At 40.9% G+C, this 18,569-nt stretch overlaps 1 long non-coding RNA gene and 1 pseudogene across 1 annotated transcript in view; both read right to left on the minus strand.

The window, feature by feature from the left end:
* LOC149156761 (uncharacterized) overlaps positions 1 to 18,569 on the minus strand; it is a 149,668-nt gene that overhangs the window by 50,102 nt on the left and 80,997 nt on the right. The gene's annotated exons all lie outside the window — the stretch shown is intronic.
* Positions 15,992 to 18,568, minus strand: LOC149156762 (kinesin-like protein KIN-14L pseudogene; annotated as a pseudogene).

Consider the following 18,569-nt stretch of genomic DNA (forward strand, 5'->3'; position numbering starts at 1 on the left):
TGTGTCTCTTGTTTTCATGATCATTATCTCTTTGTGAACTATTTCGCAAGATAACTAACGATTCTTTCAGATATATGTGTGTGACTTTACTAGTATAGTATTATTACTTTTCTCCTAAGGACTCACTTACTTTTCCTTTTCATGAAAGAACCATTATACACTTTACAATTGAATACATCACAAGGCTAACATACTTTTTCATCTCGAAAGTATATACGTTTCTCTTGTGTCATTTATTTCATCCAAGGCAAATCATTAAAAATATGGCAGTCGGGTCCATTTCCTGGATGGGGCTCCTACTCCAAATAGTGTGAGGTCTAATTAGGCCTTCATATCGGGGAGACCTCCTTGATAGTCACTAGCTCAATAAGTCGTCACTTGGAGCAAGGTCAATACCTTTGACCAAAAATGGAATTACCAAAAAGGTTAATACCGAGCAATTACCGTTTCAGCATGCCAATTGAATGGTAATACACTTACCCGATGCTAAAGGCACTCACTCTACCCACTAGCCAAGCACCTCTTGGCAATATGCTCAAAACCTTCTGACCGAGGGAGCACTCTAGGCTATAACAATCTTGGGATTGTTACCACTCAAACTAGCAGGGGACCTAAAAGGGGTTCCTAAGAGGGTAACTGATAGGTCAAAGGGCAACAATGGAGGCTTAGCCCACTATCACGACAACTAAGTCTTCCTGCTCTTTACGGACATTCACTGATGGGAGGAGTCCCGGTAGTGTAGGGATCACTTTGTAAAGTAGATGTCAATGGATAGATGAGGAGTAACCCTGAAAACCCTTTCCCAAGGATTACCACTCAAACCAGCAGGGGACCTAAAAGGGGCTCCTAAGAGGGTAACTGATAGGTCAAGGGCAACAATGGAGGCTTAGCCCACTATCACCACAACTAAGTCTTCCTGCTCTTTACGGACTTTCACTGATGGGAGGAGTCCCAATAGTGTAGGGATCATTTTGTAAAGTAGATGTCAATGGATAGACGAGGAGTGACCCTAAAAACCCTTTCCCAAGGATGGAGTGAGGAATGGAACTTGCTTGTTTTTTAAGCAAGGGGCTTGGTCCACCAGGGGTAAGGGGTGAGGATTGGAGGGTTGAGGGAGAAAGAATAAGCTTATTAAGGAGTTTCTCAGTCCCTATATCCTTGGAAACTTGGATTCCCAAGTGGTCTTTGACAAATAGACTTTATTGAGAAGTGTGACCACAGGGGGCCAAGTGGACCCAGCCCAGGTTCGACAATGGAATATAGCAACCAATGATGTTCCTATCCTGGACAAGGTGAGGGGAAAGGACCAAACAAGAATATTCACTTCAAAAGGTTGAATTGATCCTATTAAGGTCTAGCCTTGGGGATACCTAGGCAAAATTCGGTCCTAGAGCTAGGGCTTGGGATTCCCAGAGATTTCACCGTTAGAATGGCCACAAATTTGGAGAGGGAGGGGACCCACCAACACAGTAGCCTAGAGGAGATCAAAATTTTTCCTTGGCCCAATCACCGGGAAATTGATGCCCTAGGTGACCTAATGGGGCTAGACTTGGGAAAAAGGGGAAAAATGGTAAAATGAAGGTTGAGATGATCACCCTTTTTATGGAACCAGTGCCTAATTCACTTGGGGATATGGAGTCAAGGATGGTAATGAGTAAGAACTTGGATTCTTGATCAAGGAGGCCCAGAAAGTCAACTTCATCCAATGTAGATAGTAAGAAAAGAAAAGCGACTTTCAAGCATTTATACTTTAAAGCAAATGATGCAAGCTTCTCGAGATAAATAATCTCTAGGACATTTCATTCATATAAAATTGGCCCATACATTTAATAACTAAAACATAGCTCAATTCCACATTACAATAATGTAGCAACTAGCCCTAATTTTAGCAGTATGCAGCAACAAGAATAACAACGATAAAAAGCACTTACAACGTTATAGAGTATATCCAAAGTTCCAAGACAAAAGAAATAGCCCAAATCCATACAACAAAATTCATCCATATCTAGCAAATATCCTCCAAGGAAAAAGTGCGAAAATTCTCTAAGACTAGAGATCCCAAGTCAAGTGATGATACAAATGAATGTATCTAACATCAATATATAGCCTCCTAAGTAGTTTGAATTAGCCTATGGGCCCCTAAAGATAAAATAATGTGCAAATAATAACTCCTAGTAGTGACAAGCCCACCATACTAGCTCATAATGTAAAAACAAGCCTCATAAGGGACCAAATAATTATGTATGCATGTCGTAGGACCCTCCAAAGGCTCAATAACATCCTGAAGTGCCATATTGAGAAATAAATTCCTCAGAATATGATGGACAAGGGGGTGGCCCCTGTTCTCCAAGTAGTAGACCTGTGGTGCTCTCAGTGGATCTGAGGGCACATCAATGACCCCATGGGTCTCCATATGAATCGGAGATGTCTGTAGATCCTCTGCAATGGTCTAGGTGGTGGAATGAATGTTGCCATGACATTGTACAAGTGTTGGGACACTTGCCAAGAGTGTGGGGCTCCTGTGGGGGCCTACTGGGCATAGTGTACCAATCGTGTCACCATCGTCCCAAAAGTGGATCATCAGTGGTCTCTGAATATCCATGAAGATTTGTGGAGTGTTGTCTGTTGCTATGGAGGCCCATGGCTCTCTATGCACACCCTACATGTGCCAATGTGGACCTCTGGGGGTCAGGATCCCATATAGGGAAGCCAAACCCAAATGGAAACCACCTGCAATCCTGCATAAGATCCAATGCGTCCCCTAGGCTTCCAGTACAATCAGTCATTAAAATAATTGGGTAAAAGAGCTTACAAACCATGGATAACAAAGTGGGTACTTCATAATGACATGCCCTTCCATAGTGGGCTTTGGCATGTGCTAGTGTCTCTAAACTCCAAAGGGGGTTAGCCAAGGACCTTATTAGGTGGTTTCAACCCTTAGAGGGGATAGTATGTCCAAGGTACATCCTTCTAATGGGGGTGGCAAGTGACAAATAGGTGAGATGGAATAGGGAATGAGAGGGGCAACCCTGGGCCACATAATGGGGCATAGGGGTAGCTAGATAAGGGGAAGCCCACACCTGGGTATATAATGTATAGGAGGAAGCAGTGGTAGTACATGAGGTACCTGGCCTTATTTTTCCACCCTTCTTTCTATGCCTTTTGCTTTTTATGAATTTTTCTTTAGTTAACTGCTCGAGGCTCAAAGGACAAGAGCGTGATGTTTATAATATAGCAATGATTACTCCCTTTGAGGTAGGGTGGTTCATTGCCCTCTAGGGTTTGGGGCAATCATGGGTTCCTGAATGATAGAGGAGGCTCACCTAGGGCCTATGGAACTAGCATGATGGCCATGGATGGGGTAGAGCTCATGTGTTGGCTTTTGCCCACGTGCTAATTATTTTTGTTCTGGCCATTTTTTGCATTTTGTGGTACAATTTCCTGTTAAATGTGGCCATTTATGCTTTTCACTTTTTCTTTTAATTGCTTCAACCTCCGGGGCATCATTATAGGCTTGACCCAAGGTGGGGGCAAGGGGGTAGGGAGGCTAGCCCTATGTGGACCCAAAATAGGAATGTGGACCCAGGCGGGAGAAAAGATGAATGGGGGTATAGTGAGTGGAAAGGGAGTGATATGTGCGGATAAAGGAGCAAGACCACACACCCAAAATCAGGGTTTCCCAAGTAGTACCACCCTAGAACCAAATGGTCAATAAAGGAGATCCCACGGGACTAAGATCCAAGGGTAACCATCCCAAAAGAGATAAAGGGGACAAGAGCACAAACTAAGCCCACTTTTTCCACCAAATCCCCCCATCAATCCATACCCAGAAGTGTCCATGATAAGTAAACCCAATACTCAATTACCAAATGACAACACATACCTTTAGATTCGGGAGGCCCACCTTCAAACATATGATCAATACAAATGGGTGAGGGACCACATGGTTAGCTCAGGTGGCAGAAAAATGGCACAACGAGCTAGTAGGAGTCATCAAGGGCCTGTCGGCTGCCAGCGGAGGGTCATCATGGAGAAAAAATTCTCCTAGGGATATCACCCACAAGGTGGTGGGTAACAAGGACCATTCTCCCTAACCACATCACATGGCAACTTGGTCAATACCTTTGACCTAGGGAGAATGTTTGTCCTTGATGCTACAACATCAACACTCTCTCTAACTAAGGGAAGTATTCTCAACTACTCTAAACTTGTCCTTGAAGTTTGAAGTATACAAACTTCACCCTAGGATAGAGGCTTTGAGAGAATGTCAACATCCTGCTCGTTTGTAGAAATGAATTGGAGCCTCACTGCACCCTTTTGTACCATGTCTCGAATATAGTGGTATTTGATCTCAATGTGCTTCTACCTGTCATCATGGTCGTTTCTAGCACCTGATCAATCATCAAACAAATCCTACAAGTAGTTTTTGAAGCCACACTACTTCACAACTCACCAAACTAGCTGCAAAATACTTTATCTCGACAGTGCTGAGTGCAATAGATGTTTGCTTCTTGCTCATCCAGAATATCAAAGCAGGATCCAAAATTGAAGCATCATCCTAATGTGCTCTTCCTAACTTCTACACTCTCTTCCCAATCTAAATTTGTATATTCCTGTAGTTGTACTTCTTTATCTCAATCCAACTATATCATACCAATACCTCAACACATGTTTTTTCGTGTGCCTCTGGTCAATCATAAACTGACTGACGCCTTCATTGGATCCATCACCACAACCGCTTTCTAGTCACCCTGATTGGGTGCTCCTTCTGACACTGAAATAGATCCTGTTGTGGCAATCTGCTCCGTAAACTGCCATAGATATTCTACTGGACAGTTCGTTACAACAGATCTGATAATATTATATTAAAAATCTGAGATTCTACACTATTACAGTTTTATTTAATTTCTAGATATGTAAAATTAATTGTAATTAGTGCATGCATGTAAAAGTAAATCAAGCAGAAAAGTAGAGAACGACAAAATAAGCACACACACATAATACACAAGATATGCTCTCTAGGAAACCCTTTCGGGAGAAAACCCAGCTGGAAGGTGAGGCCACTTCGCTCTCTTTCTCTGTCTGGAAATATGGTTGCAGATACAAAGAAGTAATGTATGTGGCCCGTGGGCTGCTATAGTGCACAGATCCTCTCTGTGTGCTCTACCTCCTATCTCTCCTGGCTATCTTTGCTCAACTATGGAATAAAATGTTCTCAAAAGAATGGAATGCCTCTTCCTCCTAGTGGCCCGGTTATAACACAGCCCGATAGCCTACTAGTGGTTAAGTTTGACTACATCAACTCTTAACTAGAGTTACAAAATAGACTCTTCTAGAGTCTTTTACATCACAAACACGTGGTTAGCCCCTTTTCCATGAATAATGGGGGTTGACACGGCATCCTCCCGAACTATAGGTGTGAAAACAGGAAGGTCAACTTCTGAGTGGCATAAATTTTGCATACGGACTCCGATTGACACGATTCTTGCATCGTTGGAAAGCTCTTTGTGTGTAGAATAGCATGAAAAAGTGTGGCACTTTAGCGACAAAGTTTAACGCCCAAAAAAACGTCGCTTGATGCCTCAAAACGCTCCTGGAAGGTTTCACACCCTATTCCGCCAAACTGGGTCCCGCCAGTAAAAACAGTTCTGTGCGCTGATTCCTCCACTTTTTCCACTCCAAATGCATCGAGATGGATGACAAACAATATAATGATCCAATTCAGATCACACCTCCCCATTTTGGGAGGCTTTTGCTCCCCAAAAGCTTTTACTAAATGAGGTGAGGAAATTTTTCCTCCACCTTCTCTCTAGTGTACCATTTAGCTTTTCCTGGAAGTTGTCCCTTCAACCCAATCTACCAAAGGTCTTGTTGCCCTTGTCTTGTAGTTATGGACCTCTTCTGCAAAACTATATCTTCTGTCAACTCTGCCTAAGCGTTTGGTGCCAAATCCTCCACAGAAGGTAGGACCTATTCCTCTTCCTAATCTAGCATGGAAGGCTCATAAAGTTTCAAATTCTCTACATTTACAACTGAGTAAATGCGCATATATGGTGGTAAACTGAGTCAATAGGCATTATCACCCACCTTTTCCAGTATCTCAAAGGGAGCATACCTTAGAGCCTTGATTTTCTTACTAGGCCCCTGCAACCTCTCCTTGTTCAACTGTAGCCATACTTTGTCTCCCACCTTGAATGATTTCTTTGTTCTGTGCTGATCATGCCTGGCCTTATACTTCACCTGTGACTTCTACAGTGTTTCCTGTACCTGTAGATGGATCTGCCTAATCTTCTCTATAAATTTTTCAACCCTCAAAGCATCTCCTGTAATGTCTTCCTTCACTCCTCCTTGCTGCCCATATGCAATATCCAAAGGTGAAGGTGGAAAATATCCAAAACAAGTTTCAAATGGGGACTTTCCTGTAGAAGTGTGGACCGCTCTGTTATAAGAATGTTGTATATATACCAAATTTTCATCCCAGGTCTTCGGATGCTTCTGGTTATAACCCCTCAGAAGCTGCACCAAAGTCTTGTTGACTACTTCTGTCTGCCCATCTGTCTATGGATGGAATGTTGTAGATCTCTTCAACTTTGTGTCCATCTTCTCCCATAATGTAGTCCAGAATGCACTGAGAAATCTTGTATCCCTGTCTGAAATGATGCTCCTTGGTATCCCAAAGTGTACCCAGACCTGTCCAAAGAACAAGTTTGTTGCTTCTTGTCTATTGATGGTCTTTTTATATGGCATCAGAACACACATCTTGTTGAACCTGTCAACTACCACGAACAGGTAGTCATGTCCCTTCCTGGTTGTCAGTAAAACTCCCACAAAGTCCATGGAAATGCTTTCCCAAGGACGAGTAGGTACAGGTAAGGGATGATACAGACCCTGTTTCTTGTTGCTAGGCTTGCTGGTACAACAAAGCATGCATCCTCTTATGAACCTAGCTACTTGTTCTTGCATCTTGGGCCAATACACATACCTTTGCAAGCTAGCCACAGTCTTCCCTACACTAAAGTGCCCTGCAACCTTGGAGGTGTGAGCCTCTCTAATCAGCTGCAAATGTTCACCTTTAGGAACACGTAGCTTATCCAGCCTGTAGAGTAACCCATCCTGAGATGGTAGTCAATAGTGTTGTCGCCATCGTGCACATGACTCTGACTCTGCAACTGCTGATACACCTCCTTGAAGTCCTCATCTTTTGAATATGCCTCTCTATATGCATCATGGGTGAATGGCTCCATGTGCATAAGAGTCCCCAAAGCTGTAATCTTTGATGTGGGTGGCCTTGAAAGCATATCAACCAACTTGTTTGTGTTTCCCTTCTTATACTTGATCACCAAATGAAATTGTTGTAAAAACCCCATCCACTTGTAATGCCTGGTCTATTGTAGCTTATTTTGGGCCTACAGGTACTGTAATGGCTGGTGATCCATGTGGATTATTGTCTCCTTTCCCATCAAATAGTGCTTCCACTTCTTCACAACTTGCACCATGGCATAGAGCTCCTTATCGTAGGTAGGGTAGTTAAGCATTGCACCATGAAATACTTCAGAATGGTAGCAAACGGACCTTCCTCCTTGCATCAAGACAGCTCCCATAGCATACCCACTCGCATCTGTCTCCACTTCAAAGGGTCGTTGCAAGTTTGGTAATGCCAGAACTAGTGCTTCACTGATCTTCTTCTTTAACTCATCGAAAGCCTTATGTTGCCCTTTTCCCCACTGGAAACTCTTGCCACTTGTTGTTATGGCATGGAGCGGTGTTGCTACCGCTGAAAATGAGGCTATGAATTTCCTCAAGTACTGTGTTGCTCCAATGAAACTCCTAACCTCAGTAACATTAGTAGGCACCGCCATTTCATGATGGCCTCCATCTTGGAAGGATCTATCTTCAATTCTCCTCCACCAATCACATATCCCAAATACACCAAGGATTGTTGCGCAAACTCGCACTTCTTGAGATTTGCTAGCAGCTAGTGCTTCTTCAATGTTTCCAGCACCTGCGTCAAATGTGAAATATGCTCCTCCTAGGTAGCACTATATACCAATATATCATCCAAATAGACAATAACAAATGAATCTATAAAAGGGCGCAGTACATCATTCATTAATCTCATAAATGTAGTTGGTGCATTACATAGGCCAAATGGCATAACTAACCACTCATACAAACCTTGCCTGGTTTTGAAGGCAGTCTTCCATGTATCTTCTTCTTTGACTTGAACCTGGTGATATCCAAACTTCAAGTCCAACTTGGTGAAATACCTTGCTTACTGCAACTAATCTAGCAGATCGTCTATCCTAGGCAGGGGGTATCTGTTCTTGAGCGTGATTTTATTCAACACCCTGTAATTTATACACATTCACCAAGTCCCATCCTTCTTTGGCACAATGATGATGGGTGACCCACATGGTGATGTACTTGGTCGAATGAAACCCTGTTCCAGTAGCTGCTGCAACTGTTTCTTCACCTCACTTGCTTCTATAACAGACTGCCTGTACAACCCAATATTTGGCAATGGGGAGTCTAGCAATAGTTGGATCTCGTGCTCCACTTCTCTCTTAGGGGGTAGCCCTTTAGGCTCTTGGAACACGTCCTTGTATGCCTGTAACAACTCCTCCAATTGTTGTTTTTGTTTCTTAGTACACCCCTCTAGGGATGCCTTACCTCTTATTGACTCCTCTACAAATTGATTTTCTCTTAAAAACAATAAAACATACTTCTTGCTGGAACTGATCAATTTCTTGGCTTGGTTGGCACTTACTAGTGAAATTTTTGACTTGCCTTTGTGCGCGTTGATGATGAATGATTTTCCATCCTTGATGAGCCAGTACTGGTTAGCTCTCCTCATGAATATTGCATCACGCATGTACATGTATGGACTCCCAAACACGACTCCACATACATCAAGGGGAACCACATCCAGATCTACTTCATCAATAAAATCAGCACTGATAGCAAATCTAATTTTACATTGTTTTGTTACCTTCAGCTTTGCATCCTTATTTACCCATCCTAGTGGATATGGGTTTGGATGATCATGAACTTCCAACCCCAACTTCTTGACTAGATCTACTGCAATGAGATTTGTCTGCGATCCTAAGTCAAATAGAGCATCAATCTTCGTCTTCTTGACCTGTATCTTTACATGGAAGAGTTTGGTCATTTCTTTCTCTTCCTATTGCTGAAGGCTACTCAGATTCACCTCCTTCTGCACTGATGTACAGACGATCTTCTCATCCACGTCTGAGTTGCTTTCAACTTGGTTGCTCAAATCAATGGCCATGAGATTCTTCTTCTTATTATCTTCTTCTTGTTCTTCAGGTTTAGCTCTGGATGCAACTTCTAGCACTTCTCCTCTGTATGGCCATCAATGTTGCAGTGGTTGTAGTGGTTGCTAAAATCTTTGCACTGGTGTGCTATGGTTGTCGTCTTTTTATCTTTTCCCCCTTTTTGCTTCTTCTTCCCCTCCTTAGAAGCGTCTTGTTGCTCCTTTTGCTTCGATCCACTTGATTGCGCTCTTTTCAGGCCTATGTTCTCCAGGTACTGTGCCTGTACACAAGCCTTGTCCACCATTTTGGGCTTGAACAACATCACTTGCTCACGCAGATGGCGGTGCAGACCCCTAAAATACTTGAGGAGTACATTTGGGTTCTTTGGAGAGATACCCAACATTATAGCCATCTTTCTTAATTATGTGGTGTACTCCTACATGCTTTGGCCCGGCTTTTGCCTGAAGTAATGCCACTGGATCCACTAGTCTTCCACATACCCAATGGGATAAAACTATGACTTAATGAGGGTTTTGAAATCCTCCCACTTAGTCACTGGAGGTTCTCCCTCCAACCTCAGGGTTTCTGTGTGGCTCTCCCACCAAGTCAGTGCATGGCCCTCCAATTTTAGCTGCGCGAATGAGATCTTCTGCCCTTCCTCGATCTAATGGACACTGAAATAAACTTCCAGTTGTTGCAACCAGTGGTTCAGCTTCAGAGCGTCGATCTCGCCATGGTATGGCTTGATATCGACTTTTGCTTCCACTTTAAACAGGGATTATTTCACGACACTCAACTAGGTTGATCTTTTCCAGGTTCTTTCTTCAGCTGGTTATCTGTGTCTTCTCGATCTCCCGATCCCCCTTCTGATTTGTCCTCTGCATTCGAACCCCCTTCTTCTCCAAATATCCCCAGCTTATTGCTTAGGGCCGCCATGAGGAGGTTGACATTGTGGTTTATATCCGCAACTTGTTCTTCAAGCCGCGAAAACCTCACCTCTGCAGGATCACTAGGTTCATTTATAGATTCATTGCCCATGATTAGGGTTTTACGATTTTCGGCCTCGCCGATCTAGATCCCTGCAATCTCCACAAAATACCCAAAGAAACCCACTCTGATACCAAATGATCTGTAAATTGCCGTGGATATTCCACTAGACAGTTCGTCACAACAAATCTGATAATATTATATTAAAAATCTAAGATTCTACACTATTACAGTTTTATTTAATTTCTAGATCTGTAAAATTAACTGTAATTAGTGCATGCATGTAAAAGTAAATCAAGCAGAAAAGTAGAAAACCACACACATAATACACAAGATATGTTCTCTGGGAAACCCTTTCGAGAGAAAACCCAGCTAGAAGGTGAGGCCGCTTCGCTCTCTTTCTCTGTCTGGAAATATGGCTGCAGATACAAAGAAGTAATGTCTATGGCCCGTGGGCTGCTACAGTGCACAGATCCTCTCTGTGTGTTCTACCTCCTATCTCTCCTAGCTATCTTTGCTCAACTATGGAACAAAATGCTCTCGAAAGAATGGAATGTCTCTTCCTCCTAGTGGCCCGGTTATAACACAGCCCGATAGCCTACTAATGGTTAAGTTTGACTACATTAACCCTTAACTAGAGTTACAAAATAGACTCTTCTAGAGTCTTTTACATCACAAACACGTGGCTAGCCCCTTTTCCATGAATAATGGGGGTTGATGCGGCATCCTCCCAAACTATAGGTGTGAAAACAGGAAGGTCAACTTCTAAGTGGCATAACTTTTGCATACAGACTTCGATTGACACAATTCTTGCGTCGTTGGAAAGCTCTTTGTGTAGAATAGCATGAAAAGGTGCAACGCTTATGTGGCAAAGTTTTATCCCAAAAAAACATCATTTGATGCCTCAAAACGCTCCTAGAAGGTTTCGGACCCCGTTTCGCCAAACTAGGTCCCGCTGGTAAAAACGGTCTCGTGAGCTGATTCCTCCACGTTTTCCACCCCAAATGCATCAAGATGGATGACAAACAATATAATGATCCAATTCGGATCACAATCCTAGATGCTCCCTCTACCACTGTTGATTTCTAGTCACTGAAGCATATCTACTGTCTAGTATGGTCCAATCATAGAAGGCATACTGCTCTTACAGATCACCCATCTCTAAGCATTTAGTCTGGCAATCTTGCAATCCATCATTTGAAGGATCTCAATAGTATAATTTCGTTGACAAAGGAAGTAATGCATCAATTCCAAATCCGTCATCTCAAACTTAGAGTTCAACTCTCTTTGACACTGAAGCAGGGTTAACTGCTCCCCCTATCCTAGAAGTGAATCCTCTTGCCATTGTTGCTCCCTCTATCACATGAGTTTTGCTCTACTCAAAAAAAAAAGTCATATAATAACAAGATCAACCAAGACTCAACAGATATCCATCAATCCAAGAATACCAGGGCCGAGGTTCGTACAAAGCTTTCTTCAATTTGCAAGCATGAGATTCCCTCTCAGGTACCTCAAAGCCTCAAGGTAGCACTATGTAAAATTCTTCCCCAATCGCTCAAATGACGAAAATGATCTTTACATTCATCATATGTAACCTCCAATCCATAACAGAAGAAATAGAAATAATAATCTAATGGAAATGTACCTAGCAACTAGAGAAAATGTCACTTCATGGTTCTCTCCCTCTTTCTGGGAGAACCCTCTTGCCATGAACATTGCTTTGTACTTCTCTATGTTACCATCTATCGCATGCTTGATCCTGTAGATCCACTTGGAAGCCAACTATTGACTTCCCTTCAGGTCTCGGCATAATTTCTTTTATCATGGCATCCTTCAAACTTGTTGGCCTGCTTGCTCCCTCTGAACTAGCAGCCCTTCTAGTCATCAATACAATTTGTCCCTCTTGAACACAGATCACTCTAACTAATTTTATCCTTGATCCTAGGAGAATCCTCTTGCCACATCTTTGCTTCGTTCTTCCTGATGCTTCCATCTACGGCCACAGCCTTAGCAACCCTCATGATGTACCTGCAAACCTCATTAGGAGGCCATGGAAGAAACGATTATAACCAAGCAAAAAATATAAAGACAAGAGGCTAACCAGAATTAAAGATAATAATCAAGGAAGAAAGATATGAAATACTTATCTTTTGATCTGAGGATTATATGCAATTGTCAACTCCCTCTTGATCCTTGCCTTTCTGTAAAAATCATTGACATTCATCTACAATCTCATCAAGCTAGAAATGTTCATCCTCATCCTCATCATCAGCTACTAATCCATGTAGTTTTCCTTTTCTTCTTTGCATGAATTTAATGAGTTAGGTTTCTTCATCCTTGAGTTATCGGCAAGCTTAAGACATTTTCAAGTACAACTCCACTAATCAACATTTTTGGTCTTGCTCTAGGGATTCAAAAACGCTTAGGACCAAGACTTTAATACAAGCCATATCTTTCTAGACTATCATTGACACCCTATATTAGTCCCAGGGTTGCGGGGGAGCGACCCCCCTGTCGAATCCGCTCTCGGAGCGCGCTCCGAGCAGGAGCGCATCAGGAGCGACCCCGAGAGCGCGCTCCCAAAATTCGCTTCCTGCTTATTAAGGAGCTATTGAAGATTGGAAACAATTTTTGTTTGAGTGGGGCAGCCTAATGTTCAAGCCTATGGCCCTAGTGTTGACATGCAATTTATAGTAATATTAAATTCTTGAAGTAAAAGTGAATATCACTTTTACTTAAATTTTTAACATTACCATGAAATGACTCAGGATGTTTGAGAGTGGTTTCGACCTCATTGGATTTCATATGGAGAAAGTAGAATTTTAGATCTCACTCAAAATCCAGCAGACTTATCAATTTTTCAGGATTTCAGGATTGTGGGGGATTGCAATGTTTCCATTGGATTTTGTCATCTATTAGGGTATGGAACTTGTATTTAGTCAAGAGCACCAAGGCCTCTTTGTGGGGGAGACTCCAATAATCAAGCGCACCTAGGGTACCAGGGTATGGAACTTGTATTTAATCAAGAGCACCAAGGTTGTTCGACTATGCAGGAGGAGACTCCCAATAAAGCACGAAACGAGAAATTAGAAATTTCTCATGGCAAGAGGGTCAAGCAGTGGATAATAGATTTATTTGTCTTTTCTAGTTTCTAGTACTTTTTATAACTATTGACTCTTTCATATTTATTATGGTATTTTTTGTAAACAATATATGACAATTTAAGTTTGAAGTTGGCATTTACAAGTCATTGGTAATGCACTATGAATATGATGTTTCGTGAAAGTTGAAAGTTGAAACATTTCATTTCATGTTAGATATTCTTTGTTATCGTTTGGTTACTTGGTAATGGTAATGGTTACAAGTACAAGTTACAACTTTAGTGATCAATGATGATAAATGTTATATATTGAATTTTGAAAGCTTGAAACTTTAATATTGATGAATCATGAGACTCGATATGTTGTATGTTACTAACTAGTGGACGTGGTTGATGAAGAGTATAACTTCTAGATGATTGATGTTATATGGTTCAATCAATGTTTTTATGTTTTTTATATCTAATTCATCATTCTACATGCTTGTTGACATATATGCATCAAAATATATATTATATAAAATTCGCTCCCAAACCATGAGCTTTTGAAAATGTTGCTCCCCGCTCCCGCTCCCCACTTTCACTCCCTTTCCCAAGTAACCTTGATTAGTCCAACAAACTTGTCATGTGCAAATTACCTTGCTATAGCCATGGGGCCAATCACTTTCCCTTGAAAAAAAAATTGGCATTGATCCATTGCAAGATGCCACCATATCATCTCAAACCTTTGAAGATCATTGACCACCAGTTAATCTGGAATTTATTGCTTTATACAAAAAGCAGGTGAGCTTTCTCCTTAGCTCCCTCTCGCTCTTGGAGTAACTTTCTTGAAAGATGAACCATGAGGTATACTAGTCAGATTACAAGCTTCTCTTTGGCCCAAAAATGAGGTTAGCTATTCCACGTCAAATGTAGATTGGTGTCTGTACTTAATAGTTTCAAATCACATCATATGTCATGCTTGAGTCATCCATACTGTAGACTATCTCAGATATGGCATCAATGATTCTTTGCAATGAAATTTGACCATGTAATGCCCTATTTAATCTTATACTGCAACTTTTACTAAGTGTTTAAAATTCCTTAAAATATGGACTTATAATTATCTAGAAATATTGATACATACCTACATTGGTGAAACTATAAATTTAGTACTGATTTAAATTTTGTTATTATTCCCAATGTACCTCCCCAAATTTTTAAATTTTGAGACGACATAGTCCTCTCCAATTAATTACCAAATTATATATATATTCACATTCTCAAATGTCCTATCATGTTTACTTGGGAGAAGAGAAGTCAAATGTAAGGATGAGGGAGAAGTTATGGCATTAATGAGAGGTGGTTGAGGTGGAGAAGAGAAGGGGGCATAAAAGGGGAAAGATGAGGGAAGGAAGGGGGATTCTTGTCTTGATTTGGTTTTGGTTGAGTTGTGGTTTTGGAGGAATTGTTTGAGAGAGAGGAGGGGAGTATTATTTTATCTTGGACACACTACATCTGGTTGGACTTGGGCTCAGAGGGCTAGGGAACTTGTGGAGGTTTCCTGGGCTAGGAATTACTTCCTAGTAGGCTGAGAGGTAAATCCAGTCAATAGTCAAGAGGAGCGTTCCAGCAGGAGCAGTAGCTCAAGGGCATCTCCACAGGGCCATCGGTACAGATATTCCTCTATTATGTATAGATTACTTATGTAATTGATTGAAATGAAAGGTTCACTATTTAAATTGTAGAAATTAGATTTTAAATGGTAAAATATCATCGTTTAAATGTCTTATCAGAAAATAAATTATTGCCCTTTTATTGCATTTAAAATTAGAGAATATAGATCTAGTAGAGGACCCTAGGAGGGGACCTTACACATGGTATCAGAGCGGGTTCGAAATCTAGACCCAAGACCCACTAGACACGAATCTCCACTAAATTTTTTCTTTAAAAAAAAAGGTATGTGGAAATGATTTCTCCACCTTACTCTCAATAAGTCATTGTTTCAATATATTCAATGCATTGGCTTCTCACGGTCTGCTATCCTTAACTACCAATTCAAACAAAATCAATTATTTAGAAAAGACTCATTCCATTTTAAACGGCAATAGTTACAATGTTGACTGCCTATAACATTCAATCTGGATATTCAACTAGCGCATATGGCACTGCAAGCTCAGTTTCATAGTCCACCTAGGTTGTTATGGAGTGAGGATATCTTATTGCAGCTCCTGGTCCAATAACTGACTGTGGTGCCCTTGTGAAGACGATGGGATACTTTGGTATATTAGGAGTCATCGTTTTCCATGTATCAATTTCTTTAACATGGTCAGCATAATTTTTACCAATACACGTTATCGCTCTAGAAAGCATAGGCATAGGAGCAAGCAATTTCACATCTTCTATTGGGATACCTGGCCCTTCAAGCTTTATACAACTATGAAGAAAGTCCCAATGATTGATGACATCTATCATATCGTTAATATGAGATGTATCAATGTTAGCCGATAGGTTTACCACTTGTTCCAATGGCCAAATGGACCCATTGCGAACAACTCCAACTTGACTTGTGTTTGGTTCTGTAACAAACGTTGCCAATCTCAAAATTTTCGGTCTCCAAATTACCATTTGTTTTTTTTGTTGAATCACCCTTCTAGTGACTATCAGCACCTCCAAATGTCTTAGTAGCCTGAGCTTTAGCAAGCTTATTTTCCAGTTCTTTAACTTTGGTCTCGAGAGTTTGAATCGCAGTTGTGTGTTCTGGCAACTGAATCTTATGTTCCTGTTCAACCTTCTTTGTGCATTTTGTTCTTCTTCATATTTCTGTTTCTCTTGTAGCATTACACTCTCTGTTTTTAGATCTGCCTGCAATGCAAATGCAACTTTCCAAGCTTTTTTTACTTCGTTGAATAAGAGAAGAGATTGATCATCTGCCTCTTTCAGCGCTTTCTCTAAACGCATAACCTCTTGCCTTGCCTCTGAAAATTCCTTTTCTTTCATATATCTCCTTGTGAGCTTCATTTGCCACATCTCTCCACTTCTTCATGGTATCATGATTTCGGAGACTTAGTTCAACATTTCGAGCTCTTGCAGCAAAATTTAGAGACGATATTGTCTCCTATACTTCTGCATGGTTGGGACTCACGTTAGCAATAATCAAAGTCTTGGAATCATCACTTAGCTATGTTGCAGGAAACGTGGGGTAGGAGGGCGTTTCCGTACGGAAACGAGTACGAAACGCTGAAACGCGTTTGGTACGGCCCTGAAACGCGTTTCAGGCCGTACTGCCACGTTTCACGAAACTGAAATGTGGCCAGTACGGCCTGAAACGCGTTTCAAGGCCGTACGACCCACGTTTCAGCATTTACTTGTGTTTTTTAATTTATTTTTTTTTCTAATCTATTCTTACGTTAGCCTAGTGACTTCTAGTTGCTTCCAGATGCCTGTCTAAAGTTATAAAAGTGAACTTTTGCCCTAGTGTTGATATGCAGTTCATGGTAATGTTAAATTCTTAAAGTAAAAGTGATATTCTCCTTTATTTTTCATTTTCATCCTTTTACTTAAATTTTTAACATTACCATGAAATGACTCAGGATGTTTGAGAGTGGTTTCGCCCTCATTGGATTTCATATGGAGAAAGTAGAATTTTAGATCTCACTCAAAATCCAGCAGACTTATATGTTTTTCAGGATTGGGGGGATTGCAATGTTTCCATTGGATTTTATCATGTACTAAGCTATGGAACTTGTATTTAATCGAGAGAACCAAGCCCTCTATGCAGGGGAGACTCCCAATAATCAAGAGAATATAGGGTACTAGGGTATGAAACTTGTATTTAATCAAGAGCACTAAGGTCATTCGACTATGTAGGAGGAGACTCCCAATCAAGCACGAGACAACAAATTAGAAATTTCTTGTGGCTGATTTTGGATATTTCTATTTTCATTATGTGATTATTCATGAGTAAATGTGATGTAAATTTAGATACTTACAGTTTATGCATTGACAATTGACAATTTTATCATAATGTAATAAATTAGAATGTATCATATATGCTTTATGATTGCACACATTCCTTAAATGTCCTAATATATATATATATATATATATATATATATATATATATATATATATATTCGCGTTTCCCTGTTTCCAAAATTTGGGGAGGTCGCGTTTCGTATCGCTTCCCTTTTCGGAAACTCGTACCCGTTTCCCCGTTTCGTGCAACCTTGTCACTTAGAGAATCTGAGAGCGTTTGAGTGAGCCTTGAGTTGTCGTAAGGGACGCGGTCCTTCTTTGATGTCAAAACAAATAAAACATCCCCCAACGCAGACAATGATTTATGTGCATGCAGCAACTCTTTGAGGCAGTCCCCATTAGCTTCCTCCTTAGGCAAACACCCAATTCTAGCTAAATCAACCAGTGAAAGCTTGCTATATTGTCACTCCCCAGTGAGGCTGCTAGACAATTGTATATGAATTGTAACAACCAAATGAGAATAGCTACATTCTTCAACATTCATGGCGTCCATTCCTCGGTTTTGTATTCCCAATTTTAGCACACTCAAAAGTCAGTTGGATTTTCAACTTTTCCTGTACAAGTTCAACAGAAAACTCTGTTGGACCCATACACATTTTTGAGGGATTTCCACTGGTGTTGAAAAGCAAATCATGAACCTCCTCATTGGGGAGCTCAAACATTGTAACATGGAAGTCAAATTTAGAAGAATATGCGTTAGCATTAGAAAAATCGAATAGCTCCTCAAACGCCCTAAAATAAAGTCTGCGGTCATGGCTTGAACCTTCCATTGTATATGTTTCCCCAGAGCCATTTGGCCATAAGCAAATACAGAGACGTTGTATCCATCAAAAGCAGACCGTACTAAAGGCTAAACATCTTGAAAGAAATCCCCTTGGCTAACAAGAGGTCCATAAACTCTGTCAAAATCAAAATCCTTTTTAGAACTTGTAACAGGATCACCACCAAGATTTATTCGTATCGTAAAATCATCAGGAAATCTATTGCTGGTACCCCCCTCATCTTCAAACAGAGGGCGAACACGGCAAAATACCCTTATATTTCCTTTTATAGTTACTAATTCATTAAATAGTTTCTTCCTTTCTATGACCAATGGAGCGATTCTGGCCTTAGTTTCTAGAGCAATCTGATCTAGCTTGCGAGCTTTCTCCACAAGTACACTCAAATACCATGTAACTCGAGCAATTCCATAG

Source organism: Pinus tabuliformis, chromosome 9, assembly GCF_031772625.1.
Source record: "Pinus tabuliformis cultivar Carrire ecotype Pingquan chromosome 9, CPIR1, whole genome shotgun sequence".
In the NCBI taxonomy this organism is placed as follows: domain Eukaryota; kingdom Viridiplantae; phylum Streptophyta; class Pinopsida; order Pinales; family Pinaceae; genus Pinus; species Pinus tabuliformis.